The following is a 16,392-nucleotide window of genomic DNA, read 5'->3' on the forward strand; positions in this document are numbered from 1 at the left end:
TATGAGATGCCTTGTTACTACACTATAAGGTAATAAAGGACAATGCTTACTCGGGCAAACTCCTACTGACTGAATAGAAGAGGTTTGGGAATAAAATAGGCTCCTCTGCAAAGAGCCGGCAAAAATCCTGTGAATCTCTAGTTCAGTGGTTTTCAAACTTTTTAGGCTGTGTACCCCTTTCCAAATAATGCAGTCTACCGCGTACCCACATCTGAGATAGGGTCATAATACATCTATGAAAACAGAGGGAGGGGGGAAAGGTCTGTAAGGGATAAGCCCGCCATTACAGGATATTTCTTGCATATCCCCCTAGAGGTACGTGTACCCCAGTTTGAAAACCATTGTTCTAGTTTGAAGATTTAAGCGAGATGTAAGTGGTGTGCAGGCCTGTGCACCAAGGGTGAATTTTACACTTTGTGCTACACTGGTTTCTTAGAGCTCCCACCCAGGGCTGGTGCTACCATTAAGGCAAACTAGGCAGTTGCCTAGGGCGCCAAGATTTGGGGGCACCAAAAAGCGGTGCCCCCAATTTTTTTTTTACAGCGTTCCTGGGCTGGGCTGCCAGCGGCGCGCTGACATGTGCGGCTCAGACTCCCTCTCCCAGCACAGCGGCCACTCCACTTCTCCCGCCTCCCAGGCTTGCAGTGCCAATCAGCTGTTTGGCGCCGCAAGCCTGGGAGGGGAGGAGAATTAGAGTGGGGGCGGCGTGCTCAGGGAGGAGGTGGAGCAGAGGTGAGCTGGGGTGGGGAGCTGCCGCATGGCTCCCCGGAGGGGGGAGCTGCCGCAGGGGGGGTGCCTCAGGGCAGAGGGGAGGGAGCTGCCGTGGGGGGGGCGCCTAAGGGTTAAGGGGGGGCGGGGAGCTGCCGCAGGGCTGGGGGGGGGGCGCAAGGTGGAAGTTTCGACTAGGGCACGAAACTTCCTTGCACTGGCCCTGCTCCCACCCACCCATTCCACAGCAAAGGAAGTTGGAAGTCACTTGACTCTTCCACAAGTGTCTCCTTGGTGGAATTTCCATCAGAAGCCAACAAATCTAGCCCATTAGGCATCTTTCACAACCACAGTTAGGTCATGTCAGTGTTTTCTATTGTGCAGTGTGATTTCAAAAATATATTACATTTTTAATGTTAAATATATTGCATATGTATCTACCCAACTAGTTCCTTTTTGATGTAGGTGCATTCTTGTAGCATCTGAGGTTTTTCTAAAGTTTGCTTATGGCATAAATGTATAGTATGCATTAATGAGATAAAATGCTGCAAGCTAAATATATTTAACTAGCGTGTTTATTCTACCACCCTGTCCATTGTATGCCTAGTAATACAATAGGAGGAAAAATGCAATTCTTGTAGCCATTAAACGATTTAGAGTATGTTCACAGTGGAAAATTATACAATGCTGTATTTTTGATATTTTCCTATTTCCATTGATTTACTAAGGAATTGCACAGCTAAAACTGCTGTACCATTTTTAAAAAATAGTGGCAAATCTGTAACAAGACCTAGATGAAAATAATTACTTTAAAAATGTTTTACTTAATAGTATTGATAACACTTTGCATTTCTATAACAACCTGTATCCAAGGATTTCAAATTCTTAAAGTTCTTATTCAATTAATCCTCATAACACCTCTTAGGTATTTAATTATCATTCTTGTTTTCAAAGAGAAACTGAGGCACACAGAGGTTAAGTAGCACAAAGACTGTGATATAGCCAGAAATAGAAACCCAATTCTCCAGCGACCTGTCCTATGCCTTAATTCTAAGCCCATCTTTCCTCATTTTTAAAAGACTGGTTTATTGTCAGCAAATTTTTAAAGCTTTGTAGACAAAAGTAAAAAGTTAGCATTAGCACATATCTAGTTAGCTGCAGACATACATTTGCTATAGTAAAGTATTTGTATTTATGTAATACATTCTAATTTAAAATCCACAAAAGAGAGAGGGTCCATTAGACCTCTCCCCTCTATAGTTCATCATTCCTCACTTAGAAGTTGCCCTGAAGGATCAGATCCTACTTCCTTGGATGTTAATTGGAATTGTTTTGTACTACAGAATTCAATTGAAACATAAATGGTCCCTGTGGCAGGGATACCATTCACCCGGTTTACTCTTGTGGCCACAGGTGTTTCCACAGTGCCCTCCATCTGCATCCTCTCCTTAGGCCTCTTAGGAGCACCGTACAGTCTCTCTTAGGGGAATCATCAGCCCTCCTCTGAAACTGGGTCAGCAGCCAAAAGTAATTCAAAATAGTCCTCAGTGTCCCAAACACAAGGTCCACCATAGCATCCCCAGGGTTCACACGCATCTCTGATGCTCCTGCTACTCACAGAGACTTTATTCTGTCCAGCAGAATCTTAGACTTCTGGCTCTACCTTTCTTCCTCTGTCAGTGTGCACCCTGTTCTGAGAGGGAAGGTGGCATACATATATCTCCTTAGGAGAGATCCTTCCAGTTGGTCAGGGGAGAAGGGAGCTCTGCCCCCACCTACACTACAAGGCTTCTGATCCCAGGCCCTTAAAGTAACTGTGTCCTGAGTTCTTTTCATCCTACTGTTAACTTCCTGGGACGACCACCTCTCTTCCAGTTTTGGCTAGTTCCTCAGCCTGTGCTCACACCAACATCCCTGGGATGGGGGTTTTCTGGCCCCTCTTAGGTTTAAAAGGCCAGTACACCCCATTACAGTCCTCAAGTTGATGGCAACTCTTACAATTAGTATTCCCTCCTAACTTCTTTACAGTTAGCAAAATTAAGGATAGTTCCATATACGTATGTGCACAAGTGAAGATGGCTTTGTGCAGGATGGAATGTGTAACATAAGCACAAAAAGTTTCTCTCACCCTTTTGGTACATTAAGATTTTGGGAGATAAATACATCAGAGTGCATTCCTCACAGTGAACTTTGTATACTTCTGAAAGTACAAGGCCTGTTTAGACCATAATCAAGTTAAAAATGTGTCCAATCTTTATTAATATTATGCTAGTGATGTATTGTTATAAATACTGATTTATAATTCCTGCTTTATACAGGAGAGAAAAACAATTATATTAACCCAGGCACAGGAAACCAGATATTTTGGTGTGTGGGCTAGCAAGATGGACAGTGATTACAGATTGACATGATGTAGAGCCAAAACTGCCTCTGACTCTCCCTTTCTCTGATCTGTGCCTCCCTCTTTTCCTGTTTTGGGCTTTACTTTCATTTTATCTTGCAGTCTTCAAATGCTTCACTTGTTTTGTTTGACCTGAAACAAAATTTTTCTCTGATTTTTTTTTTTTTTTTGGAACGTCCAACAAATAAAAAAAATCAGTCGTTTGCACAGCCCCACTCACGGACTCTTTTTTTCTCTTTCAGAGGGAAATTTACCTACTCACTATGTTCCGAATCTCTCTATTATTTATGTCAAAGTAAGCAAAATAACTTAATAGTTCTCAAATATATTCTCTTTATCACTTGAATTCCTGTACTATTAAATTGTTAACCTGCTTTAAAAAAGGAAGCTACTTTCTCCTAATTTGGGACTATAACCTGGTTAATGTATGTAAATTTCAATTATCTTCAGCATTTTTCTCTAAAAATGTGTGTTTTCAGGTATCATTGTTGTCTTTTTTTCCACAGCCTGAGTAAGTCCGGAAATTTCATATTCCTTTCAGTAGTTTCTCACGAGATATGAAAAAAGTATTCATAGAAAGCAGTTGTATTTGGTTTTAACATTGTTAGCATTTCCTCTCATGAGGGATATTAAATAATTTCATGCACAACTGCTCAAAATATTTTTTAAACTTCTGTAAACACAAGATTGCCAAAATCTAACATATGTTATGTGGTATTTAATCCTCAAGAGGAACTAAAGGAACAAAACACTTCTGTTAAAGTAATTAATAAGCACCAATACAGATACTGTACCTAGAATCTGTTCCATGAAAATGAATCATACTCTCCTACAAGTCACACCCAATATTAATATTTTAAAATGTTCAATACACAGCAATATTGGTTAAACTGAACTTCAAAGTCTTATATTTATAGATCTAATCATTAAACCTATGCACGCCTTCTGGAGCCCTTGAATTGGAATAAAAATAGGGAAGAAGTTTGTGGAAAATTAATTTTGTCTATGAGAAATTCATTTTGGCAGGGCACATGAATTCAATGTGGGATTAGCCATTAAGGTGAAAAGTGTACACTAACAAATTATTCAAAATCAATTAAAAACAGAGAGTTCCCATCTCTCTGACCTTTTCAAAGGTATTTTTAGTTACCAGTTTTCACTGGAAGAATTCACAGGTAAGTCTCACACCAGTTTTTTGTTTTGTTTCATCTTATTATCTGGTGAATAGTCCATCAATGCCAGGGAAGTACTACAGTCCAAAAAAAGAATTAGGTGCAAAAAATACTTTTCTTTTAGTACGTATACTTTTATCTAAATATTTCTAAACTTAGATACAGTGAAACCCGTAGTAAAATGGGCTAAATTCAGGTGACGTGTAAGATGGTATAAGTTAGATCCCTTTTATTACCCTTAGACTCCTTTAGACCTACTATAACAAAATTCAGAACTCTTCTGTTGAGTGGTAAAACTGAGTGATTACTGCTGAATCATTCTGGGTGCAATTACCTCCTATCAGGATTACTGTAGCATCTGCACTCTGATACTATGGTGATGGACAGCAATACAAAATCCTAAAATATAAACGAGGATGGGAGTGTCAGTTTGCTCCAGAGGAATCTTGAAGGAGCCCTATGAAAACCCAAGCTCAAGGTAGAAACTTAGGCTGAAGTTTTTGTTGTTGTTTCTGAGATACCAATTCAGCCAGACCCTAGGAAGGGGGTTAAGTTTGGGCACCAAATTATAGTCTTTTGCTCTCTGAGGATGGGGTAGCAACATAGTCTGGTCACACCTAATTATATCCACATTGCTGATGTATAGGGAGTTTATGTTGATGTCACACTCTAGAAGATGAAAGAAGGTGTAAATTACTGTAGACCCTATCCTTCTTTTGCTTAGACCTTCTTTTAGTTATTCAGGGTGTAGACTTCCTTACACATCAGTAGAGTGGGTTTAAGAAGACCTGTGGGTTTATGGAGTCTGAGTTTGACAGGGCCTAATGAAGTCTAACTCACAGCACCTTACACATCACCTATTTAAATTGGCCCCTTCACATTTATTCACCAACAATCTAACCCAATCAACCATCCCAAGCCCTTGCCTGGGATTTTACAGTATTAAATTATTTTATTAGGTGACCACTGGAATAGAGCACACCAGTTTAACACAGCTGAGGGTCTGCCCTTGTACTGCTGAAGCAACCAGTGACCACCCAAAATTGATTCCCAGATACAGCTGAACCACTTTGGACTGCAAAGACTGGAAAGTATACACTGCATATGAACAGGCAATGATGCACTTTACAAATTTTTTTGCTAATTGCTTTAAGATTTTATACTGAAACACCAGACAGCAGTTAAATTTAATACATATTAAATTTGTATTTTACTTATGTCTGGGGTAATTGGTGGACAGAGCAATGTTTCTGCTTCAAACAACATTTTAAATACATAAAAACCTGTCTGTGTATTAAGCTTGTATTTCAATTATTCTATAAAAGCAAAGTGTTTGTATTTTCAGTATTTTATAAAACAATGGAATAATTTTGGTATGACAAGTATAATTTAATCTTTTATGAGACTATGTTCAGTTTTTCAAGTGAATTTTGTAGCAACCTTCATTGACTCATCTCCTTCAAGAGACCACTTTTTTGTTGGTCCTCTGGGTAGTCCCTTTGGCATAATACTTTGTATATGGGAGCTTGGATGGTTCAGGGCATTGAATACAGAAACCAACTTCCTGGTCACCAGTTCAAATATTGCTAGATAAGTATCTTGTGAAAGTTATTACAATCCAATCACACTATTTAGTGGCCTGCATTAAATGAGTTGGTAGTCTCCATTCAGGTTAAAGAGAACAGGTGTACGCATCACAATTGACACTAATTGGCCCCAGAGTTGGCAGACAGAATGAAGATGGAATTGGCATAGAAATGGAACAGTTCTTCCAGACCTAGAGGTGCTCTCTCCAGTTCAGTGTTGAGGCAAATTAGAAGAACAATGTAAATAAGTCTGCACTACTGTTGCTCATGCAATATCTCTGCTGTGGATAAACTAAATACATATTTATATAAGTTATAAGTTAATCAAAATATGCACCAATGGGGTAGCCTCATTATGTTTCTATACAGTTTTATCCACAACAGTCAATGCATACATATGGAGCCAAATTCAGTGTTGGAATAGGTAGGAGTTTACCTGCTTACTCCAGGATAGAATTTAGCTCACAGTATAGACCTGTATAAACTGCATTTATTTTTACAGGTAGAGTAAGAGATTTTATACCTCAAAAGAGAATACAGAGGTACATTCAAAGGCCATGAAGTTTGGCTCATCACCAGGTCAAGTATACCTCGTTCCAAGCTGCCAAGCTGTTGAGCATACAGAAGCTTAATTAAATCAATGGGAAATTCTGAAGTGCTGATTAAAGAACAGAGGAGAACAGAACACAAGGTTGCTCCTTCTCCTAACACAAGATTAATAAAATAATTGGTAGGTGGTGTGCTCAGCAGAGAGGTGATTTGCATATCTGGCATACAGGATTTGCTCCAGAAAGGTGTTGGACTGAAATTCTTGTGGACTAAAGTACTTTATTCACAGAATAGGTATAGCATAAGCATCAGTAGTATAAGCTACCTTACACTATTTCACTAATCTGCCTCTCCTTTGAACAGTGGGGAGCTTTTATTGTTACTTTATCACTTTCTAGCTCTGACACAAAAAAAGCAGTGTATTGGGTCCCCATGAGGGCAGGCATCTTGTCCTAGCATGGCAAGACTTCTCTTGTATTGGATGATTCTGTCAGCATATCTGAGGGTGCACCATTGCTTAGAATGAACTGACTTTTGGGCATAGTGCCAGAATTCGGCCTTCAGTGTACTGTAGAGGAAACAATGTTTTTTTCTTCTTGTACATATTCTGCAGTGAACCACAAGAGGAATGCTTGTAATCCACTGCAGCGTGGGAGATAACCTTATTAAGCTTAGACAAAAAGGTGTCTAAGGCTTTTGTTAACCTAACAACATTAGGAATAATTCTGAGAACTAAAACTATAATGAGTCGTTCATATTGCTCTCCCCCACTAGAGATTTTTTCTTCTTCTTACATTAATACTTAAAGTTTTCAGTAGGCTGCATGATGTCAGCATTTTGTTCTGCTACCTTATATTTCAGTTTTATGTAGCTCACTTATAAAACTGTATTTGATTGCTCTTCAAAGTGATATTTCAGTGGATTTATATTATTTTTATCCACATTATTTGTTCAATGAAATGATAGAGCTTGAGTTAAATACTGAAGGAGGAAATTGTTTGAAACAAATATGAAAGGGACAATGGAAATGAAATTGTAGGAGGATAGACCTGATCCAGTTTCCAGTGCAGTAAATTAGTTTTGCAAAATACTTCATTAAGAGCAGCGTCATGCTCCATAGGAGGAAAATAAAGGAACAAGGGTGGTATATACGGTCTTCTGAAAGGTTTTTCCATGATCCAATTTCTTTATTTTCCCACTTACTTGTACACAGCAAACATTCTAATTTGTTTCATTTAGAAAGAATCCAAAATTCTGATACTATGAAACACAGCTGTCCTTGGAACCTGCTGCAAGCAGTTACCCACAACTGCCAGAGCTCTGTTCACTTTTGTTGACATTGTCAGTGACGCTGTTGCACAAAACATGAAGAAAACAAAACTGAGCCGTGTTTGCTTCTGCACCACTGGATATTCAGGGGCACAAATCCTTCCTTCTCTCCCCCTCCAAGGAATTCTAACAGTAACCCCAATGGTTATTTGGATTAAGAAATTTTTGGGACTGATCTCCCTGATGAAAAGGGAGGCTGTTAATTTCACCTACAGAGAAGCGGACTCTCTTATGTAGAGGAGTCTTCCCCTTGTTTCACCCTTTCTTTCATACATACCTACTCCATTGGTATGATGACAAAAGAAGCTATTTTTAAAAATGCATATCTATTAGGTTAATAATTAGACATTATCAATAAAAATAATGGTTTTAAAAGCAATGCTCCAAAATGAGTTTTGTAGGTGAAAGTTAGCAATTGACAAGGACAGTTGGCCTTGATATACAGATGTGATGCTTGGCTGGCATATTTAAAAATGTTCCATTTTATTTTATTTAAACAAACCATCTGATTCAGACCTCACTGAGTTATTTGTTTGCTTACCTGAAAGCCTACACTTCATTACGCTATGATATTCTTGTCACTGCTCTGAGCCCACCTCTTTGGCAATAGTTGTAACTAGCAGCGTCAAAGAGGTCCATAAATAAAGTTTCATTCATGTAGTCATGACAACTGATGAAGTCCTTTTGACCATTTATTTATATAGAAAAAAATCCTAACTGTATCTCAGTTGGCAGTTCAAACTACTATGTGAAACAAGTCTCCCAAAAGAGAAATTTCAATTTTTCTATTACTTACTTCAGAAATAAGCCATTTATTAAGCAAAATCACCATTCTGCTTACACATAATAATCCACCCTGATGTCTGTAGGTCTTTCAAATTTGAGCTTCCAGTAGTAATATTACACTAAAGCAGAAACAAAGCTTTGACTGAAAAAGAAAACCTTCCTTTTTATTCCTAATGCCAGGAGTCAACTATTTATTAGCTAACTGTATATTTTTTTACACCATACTATGTGTAAATATTAACTCAGAACACCTGGAACACATGACCACTGGCCTTTCAAGTTGCAACATCAAATGGATGCTACCCAGCTAGCTATTCAGACTACAGTAGGAAACAATTTATGAATGTCAAAACTTTCTTGCATTTCTTGCACAATAAATTGGGTATTGGAATTTATTAATTGCGAAACTATTTCTACTGCTTTTATATGTGAAGAGATTGAAAACATTATCCCAGTAAGGGATAATAAAGGAAAGCTAGACATTGCCTTTTGTATGTAAAAAGTGTGCAACTACCAGCAATTGACTTTATTTTTTAAACACTTTGCAACAAAAAACATATAGAGAAAGGCAACCCGGCATGATTTCTGTTTTTTCTATTTCTTCAAGATTTAAGGAGTTAGCCAAACTCACATTTACTTGGCACATAGTCTTGTTTGAGATTTATGTCTAGCAGCAATGGTGATTAGCCTTTAACTATTGTGAGAAATATTCATGCTTACACTGTAATGATAATTTCTTTTAAAATATATCACAAGAAAATTAAATGTACCATTTGTAACTGTGAATAGCTGCAAAGTCCACTGAAAAAAGAAATGGTTTGATCCAACTCATCTGATTTGTAGAATATGTGTATTCATTATCAATAGATATAAAAAAGCAAGTATACTATTACACTGAGTTACTAACAGCATAGATCATCAATAACTGCAATACTTTAGTATGCTTTGGGCCAAATTTATCATTGATTTAAATAGGTACAAATATTATTTTCAAAGTTTGAAAACTCTACAAGGGAGCCAAGTCTCAGAATTTATATACTCCCTGGGATGATACTCTCTCATAGCTTATGCTAGAGAGACCCTTAGGCTGAAGACCCTTTGTAATTTATAAGCTGAATAGGAGCAGAATGAGCCTCAGGAGCAAAAAGGCTTGCTGGCATGAAGAAGCCTGAAGAATTTACTAAGTTCCATAGGAACAGAAAGAGCCCTAGGGAATCAAGGCCTACAAGCTCATACACTCTGCAGTGGCTGGCGCTTATAAATCCTACAAAAATTCCCAGCCCTGGGTGGTGTTAACACTCTTCAGGAGAAGAGACAGCCTCCATGACTAAAGAACATGCAGAATTGTTAAGCTCTTCAAAACTGGAGCCTCTGTCTAATGGCACTATGAATTTTGCAGAAATAGAGCTGTTCCCCAGTAGCTTGACCTCACCTATGACAATTCCTACTACTCCCCCAACCCTGGCTCACTTATATAAAGCGCTTGTTGAAATTATTTGAACTAAATTATTGTTCATTAAAAAAAAATCAGTTTCAACTCAATCAAAATATTTTGTAAAAATGATTCAATTTCAAAGTTTTCGGTTCTTCAGTGAAAACATAGGCTTGGTTGAAACCAAACATGAAAAGCGTCAGTCTAAAAGGTAATTTGTTCAGTTTTGTAGGAATCTCTGAATGCCTCAGCTCCTCATCTGTGAATGAGGGATAATATTTCCTAAAGCTGAGGGGTACTGAGGACTAAATTCACTAATGTTACATAACCATGGTGATGAACATAACGGAAAAACCAATACATAAATTGTCAAAATTTAGAAGTATAAATACAGTATCAATACCATGAAAATAAAATGTAGCAGCTGCCAAGTCAGCATTAGCAACTGTTACCACACAACAGTATCTGAGACTACTATTTTTCTCCTAATCTTGGAATAGGTGGCAACTCTGAGCTGTATTAGCAAACAATAGTTTTAATGGTGGCAGCAAAGTCGAGATTATGATTGTTAATACAGTAACGAGTTAACACAAATTCAACTACCATCTTGATGCTGACAACTCACAGCTCTACTTCTGTTCATACCTGTCTGCTTCTATCCAAACTAGAATCTTAACCTCTCTCTCAGACATTTCCCCATGGATGTCTAGCCATCAGCTCAAGTTTAACATGGCTAAATCTGAGCTCTTAATCTCCTCCCCCCCTTGAAGCCCTTCCCCCTGCACCTCCTTTCTTGATCACTGTGGACACCACTACCATCCTGCCTGTCACTCAGCCCCATAACTTGGGCATCCTCTTTGACTTGGACCTCTCTCTACAGACTCACATCCAGATGGTGTCTAAACTTTGCAGATTCTTTCTATGTAACATCTCTAAGATATGGCCTTTCCTATCCATCCACACAGCTAAAACTTTTGTCCAGGCTTTCATCATCTCATGTCTTGATTACTGCAACATCCTTTTCTCAGGCCTTGAGAAATGCAGTCTTGCCAGGCTCATTTCCATTCAGAGTGCTGCTGCAAAGATCATTCTCCTAGGCTATCACTTTGATCATATCATCCCCCTCTCCCCTTTGCATCCCTCCACTACCTCCTTCTTCTCTGGATTATTAAAGGCAAGTTGCTTGTCTTCACTTTCAAGGCCCTTCATACCTATCCCCACTTCTACTACCTAAATGTCGACTCCTGCCCCTGATCAGCCAATGATGTCTATGCCAGGGCACTATCAGCAGCACTCTGATCACTGATATTGCTGCAGGCTGAAGAAGGCTGCAGGCCATTTACAGTTTCTGCTGGGCCATTGTGAGCCTGGGTGGTAATCACTGAGCTAATGAGGTAATTGGGAGCATATACGTGGAAAGAACAAGAAGCAAAGGCAGCTCAGAAGGAAGTGCAGAAGGTGAGTCTGGGCTAAGGTAGGGATTTTAATATGAGCACCTACAAAAGAGCCAACAGCATGTGCCCAGTAAAGGCTGATTGTTTAAGCTGTTTCTCTATGTGCAGAAGGTAAATGGATTCTTTAATTGCTAGGTATAATTATAGCCCACAAATCCTGAGGAGCCCTTGCCTCAGTCCTTGTGCAGCGAATGAGGTGAGGACTCTACCCCCACCTTACTGACCATGCAACCTGAAATGTGCATAATTAATGCAGCCAGGTGATCCCTAAAGATGAAATTCAGCCCTGAGTAGAGGGCCAGTATGAGGGCTATAGACAACTTAAATCTCAGTGAAGTACTAAAAAAAAAAAAAAAAAAAAGACTTAGGTATAACTTAATAGGTGCATAGCATTTGTGCTGGCAATTTGGGGCTGAATTTCATCTTCAATTTTACTATTAACAAAAAACCACCATACTGGAGATAGTCCTCCAACTCTGAGTTGAGACTCATTGCGAGGCATATAGTATGGGGATCCTTCTGTAATATCTAATTCTTCAACCTCCTGGACTCTGAATCTGCCACCATTTCCTTGTATGGGTATTCTGAGTCAAATTGTCTTTTTAAAATGTTAGGCAAGATACGATGTAGCTAGTGGAATCGGAAAATTAATGTGATCAGTGATAGCCTTTCCTTAGTCTTCTAGGTAAATTATCTGCTTACCCAAACTAATGTCAAGCCATGCTACAAGTCAGAGCTAGCAGAAAAATACTCATTTACAACTAGATTGTATACGTTACGTAGAAAGTTCTTAAATTTTTAGAAAGGACACTTGTAAGTAGGAACATCAGAATTGTGTGAAACTTTCATAATGAAAACTGAAACCAGGCAAAACTGTCCTAGGTTGGTGTTTCATTACCCACCCAAAACACAGAACAAATCATAGGGTATGCCTACACTCCAACTAAACACCTGCAGATGGCCCGTGCCAGCTAACTCAGGCTTCTGGGGCTGGGGCAAATGAAGTGTAGATATTCAGGCTTGGGCTGAAGCCCAGGTTCTGGGACCTTCCTCTCTCACACGGTCCCAGAGCCCAGGCTCCAGCCTGAGTCCGAATGTCTACAACTCAATTAAACTCCCCCTTAGCCCTAGTCAGCTGGCATGGGCCAGCTGTGGGTTTTTAATTGCAGTATAGACATACCCTTAGTGAACCTGAATCAAGTGTTGAGTGAATCTGGACTGATTCATGTTTTCACAGTGAAACAATGTGAAACTTGATTTCAAATGGTTTCAGCTTGAAATCAGACAGAACTCAGTGGTTACTGGTAAATATCTTATTGCATTTTCTGTTCCATGCAAACATGAAGCAAAATGCAAAACTCAGAAGGAGCACACGTGCAAACTGAAGGGGGAAAATGATTCACACAAACCCCTTAGAAATGAAAATGTTGAGCTTTACAGTTTTAAGTAAACCTGTAGCAGCCCTCTCTTCATTCACAGTAAAAAAAATCACCACTACCCCAACAAAAAGCAAAAGCAAAAAAACCCCAGGGTACTTACCTGTAGTATAACTATTGTTCTACAAGATGTGGGTGTAGACATGTATTCCACTCAGGTGTGTGCATGCCCAGAGCACCAAAGCTAGAGAACTTGGCTTAGCAGTACCCATTAGAGCGATCTGTGTGCCCTCTGGCCTTCATACCCTTCCTGGGGCTATTTAAGTGTGGTGCCGCCCTGACTTGCCTCAGTACCTTCAGACTCACTGATTTAAGACTAAGGATACTACTATTAACTATAACTACTAACTACATACACAAAACAAAAGAGAAAACTCTGAGATAACAACAAAACTGTGAGGTAAATACCGCAAAGAAAACTCCAACTCAAGCCGCAAGTGGTGAGAAGGAATTGAGGGGGGTCTTGGTGTTGTTACCCTTAAATAGCCATGGGAGGGACTATGAGTGCCAAAGTGTGTGTGCGGTACCCTGACGGGTAGAGATAAGCAAAGTTTTGTGACTTCAGTGCACTGGATGTGCACACATAAGTGGAATTCTGGAACTGAATTGGCCGAAGAACAGGCCATTTTATATAGATGTTTCTCTCTTTAGCAATAGAAGCAGCATATCCCAGAATGCGTCACAGGAATTAATTTTTAGTTTAAATCAGCTTGGTGAATTAGCTGCTGTTTTGGAATTATATTTTTGAACTCCAGTTAAAAAAAAAGAAAGAAAAGATTTGAAGACTCATTGTGAATCCCACTGTAGGTGCTGTAGTCTTTTAAAAGGACAAAGGGGGGTGAAGGGGGGGGAAGGGCCATAAAAATGTTTTCTCCTTTGATAAAGAGAGAAACTTGTCCAGTTTCCAATTCTGAAGTTGACTTTGGTGATAAGAAATCTTCTGTTAATGAAACATTTGAAGATAATTAATTTAGTAGTAAAAAAAAGTGATTGTCTTTTAATTTGATGCCAAGATTTACCCTTTCTATTGGTTTTTAATGAAAAAGTCAGTTTCCCTTGAAAAATCCCCACAGGCAAGAGTTTTAATGTCTATACTCTAAAAAGTAAAAGGGAAAAAAGGTTTGGCAGGACACTAATTGAGAAAAAAACTTAAGGGGTTTATGCCAAAAGATCTAGCAAATGTTTATGATCTTTAGAAACTCTATGCTAACACACTATGGGAAAGTTACATTTCTTGGTAGTGCACTGAACTCTAGTTTTTGAGTTTCTACCTATAGGTATCATTTAAGATATTTTTGTAACAGTTCCTGTTCATTGCTTAATCTATATCTGCAGTATATGCTGATAGCTCATAATACTATGTTGCATTCTCTATAGTGCCTTCTATTTGTGTACACTTCACAAACATTAATGGACTTAGTTTCATATCACCGCTTAGACATAGATTGCTATTATCCCCAATTTAAAGATGTGGCAACTAAAGCATACAGTGGTTTAATGGCTGGCCCTGTCATATGAAGTCTGCAGCGGACTTGGGAATAGGACCCAACTCCCCTAACTTGGAGTAAATTATAACATTGGTATTAGCCGTGCTCTTTTACTGATAAAGAAGAAGAAACTCAGAAGAAAGCACCACCATCAATAAGGCCATGCCCACACTAGAGAACTGAACCATTTCAAATTGAACAGATGAGACTGCATCAGTTTAAGCACCACTGGTTCAATGTGTTCACATGCTGTTTCATTTTCTGACCTATTGTAGTGTTGAGCCATATTCATGCCAGTGTGTTCATCTGAATAATTTCACTTGCAATGGCCTCTAATGTCCACACTACACAATTGGATTCTGGGAGATTTCAAAATGCCACCAATGCATGTTGGGACAGTAGCAGGAGGACTCTCTAAACAATTTCAGTGTGAACTGTATTTGTGCTGTTAACACTGGCACTATAAATTTTGGGGATTAAGTACAGTAATGATTTTTTTTAACAAGAATTGTTATAAAGTCTTTTGAGGTTTATTTAATAAATGATAGTAAAATGCTTTACAACAAACTCAGGATGCAAGGTAATAGGAAAAGGCAAAATAGCTGTATTTATTATTGTGTTCTGTGTGCTAAGTATTCTGGTATTATATCCTAGGAATCCCACAGCTACAAAGCAAAGTACTCTGAAGCAGCATGAAATTGCAATGGATTTGAATTTGGAATAGAGTTTGCAGTTACATTCTGTGAGAGGAAACTAATTATGATCTGGAGTTGGTGAGTGACCTTGTAATATCTGCGTGTTATAATATTATATTCTTAAAATGTGCAGTGTGATTTTGTGCCTAATAAAAAAAGAGTTAAATATACATAACTAGACAAAAACATTAACCAGAGAGGAGTTAAGGCTGCTTTGATGGATCTTTAATTTACAAGTGTTTAAGTTATGCCAGTTCCCCACAACTATTTACTCCACTAATGTAATAAGAAGATAGGTGTTACCATAACAACTTTCAAATTATACATTATTTAGTAAAAAACTGATAGTTACTATGACAACTATCACATAACATGGTTGTCATGCTACTTCTAAGGTGTGTTGAAGAAGAAAACTCCTCATAAATCACATATGCTCTATTGTAATCTTTCAATTTTGCTACAACAGATTGGAAGGCTGAATTACAGTAGAACAATCTTTGTCTTTAGGAAACCACAATTTTCTTCTTCGCCTCCTGTTTTACTTCTCATGATAATTGACTTGAGCCTTTTGTCAACACAGTTTTGTAGCCTGTAGAAATTTTAACACTACACTAGTTGTTGCAAAAGACAGAACAAAAATGAAATTTTCAAAACAAAATATGAACATATCTAATTCAATTGTATTTTAAAAAGAAGAATATTGTTGATATTACTACAGTGCTATAGTGTCACGGTAGGCTGAAATATAAAAAAGTAGTAACAAATGTACACTTCCTGTTAAATGAGTCTGCAGGTGGATCATGGGAAAATGTTGACAGCAAAACCCAACTTGACAAAGTTCATGCAGTTGTGAGTTCGCTTACGGATTTCAGTCATAGGTTCATTGTTGTGATTTATGCTTGTGCAATTTCATGAGACATGGCCATATCAGTTGCCGACTGCAATGTTATGGTAGTTTCCTTACTCAGCACTTTCTTGGAATCTGGAGTGAATAGCCCAAACACAATATGGCCATTTTCTCACTAACGTCATAAGAAGTAATCCTTTCGAAGGAAGTTAAGTTCAGTCATAGACTGTGACTCTGAGAGATACTGTATTTTTCATTATATCTGTAACTTGAGAACACTGGATTAGCTTTAATAGCATATAAGGATTTCATATGTTTGAAGGACCAGAGTTTCTCTCTCTCATTAAGCAACCATATATTAAATATTACTCCAACTTTTTAATCTTATCAACAGTCATACATAGTGATTAGCTGTCCTTCATTAAAACAGTAAGTTAATGAGTACAAAAATCTGAAGAAGACACCAAGTCATGATGTTTGCTGTACTGAGAGAGAAAAGGCATTATGACA

Source organism: Emys orbicularis, chromosome 9, assembly GCF_028017835.1.
Source record: "Emys orbicularis isolate rEmyOrb1 chromosome 9, rEmyOrb1.hap1, whole genome shotgun sequence".
Classification (NCBI taxonomy): Eukaryota; Metazoa; Chordata; order Testudines; family Emydidae; genus Emys; species Emys orbicularis.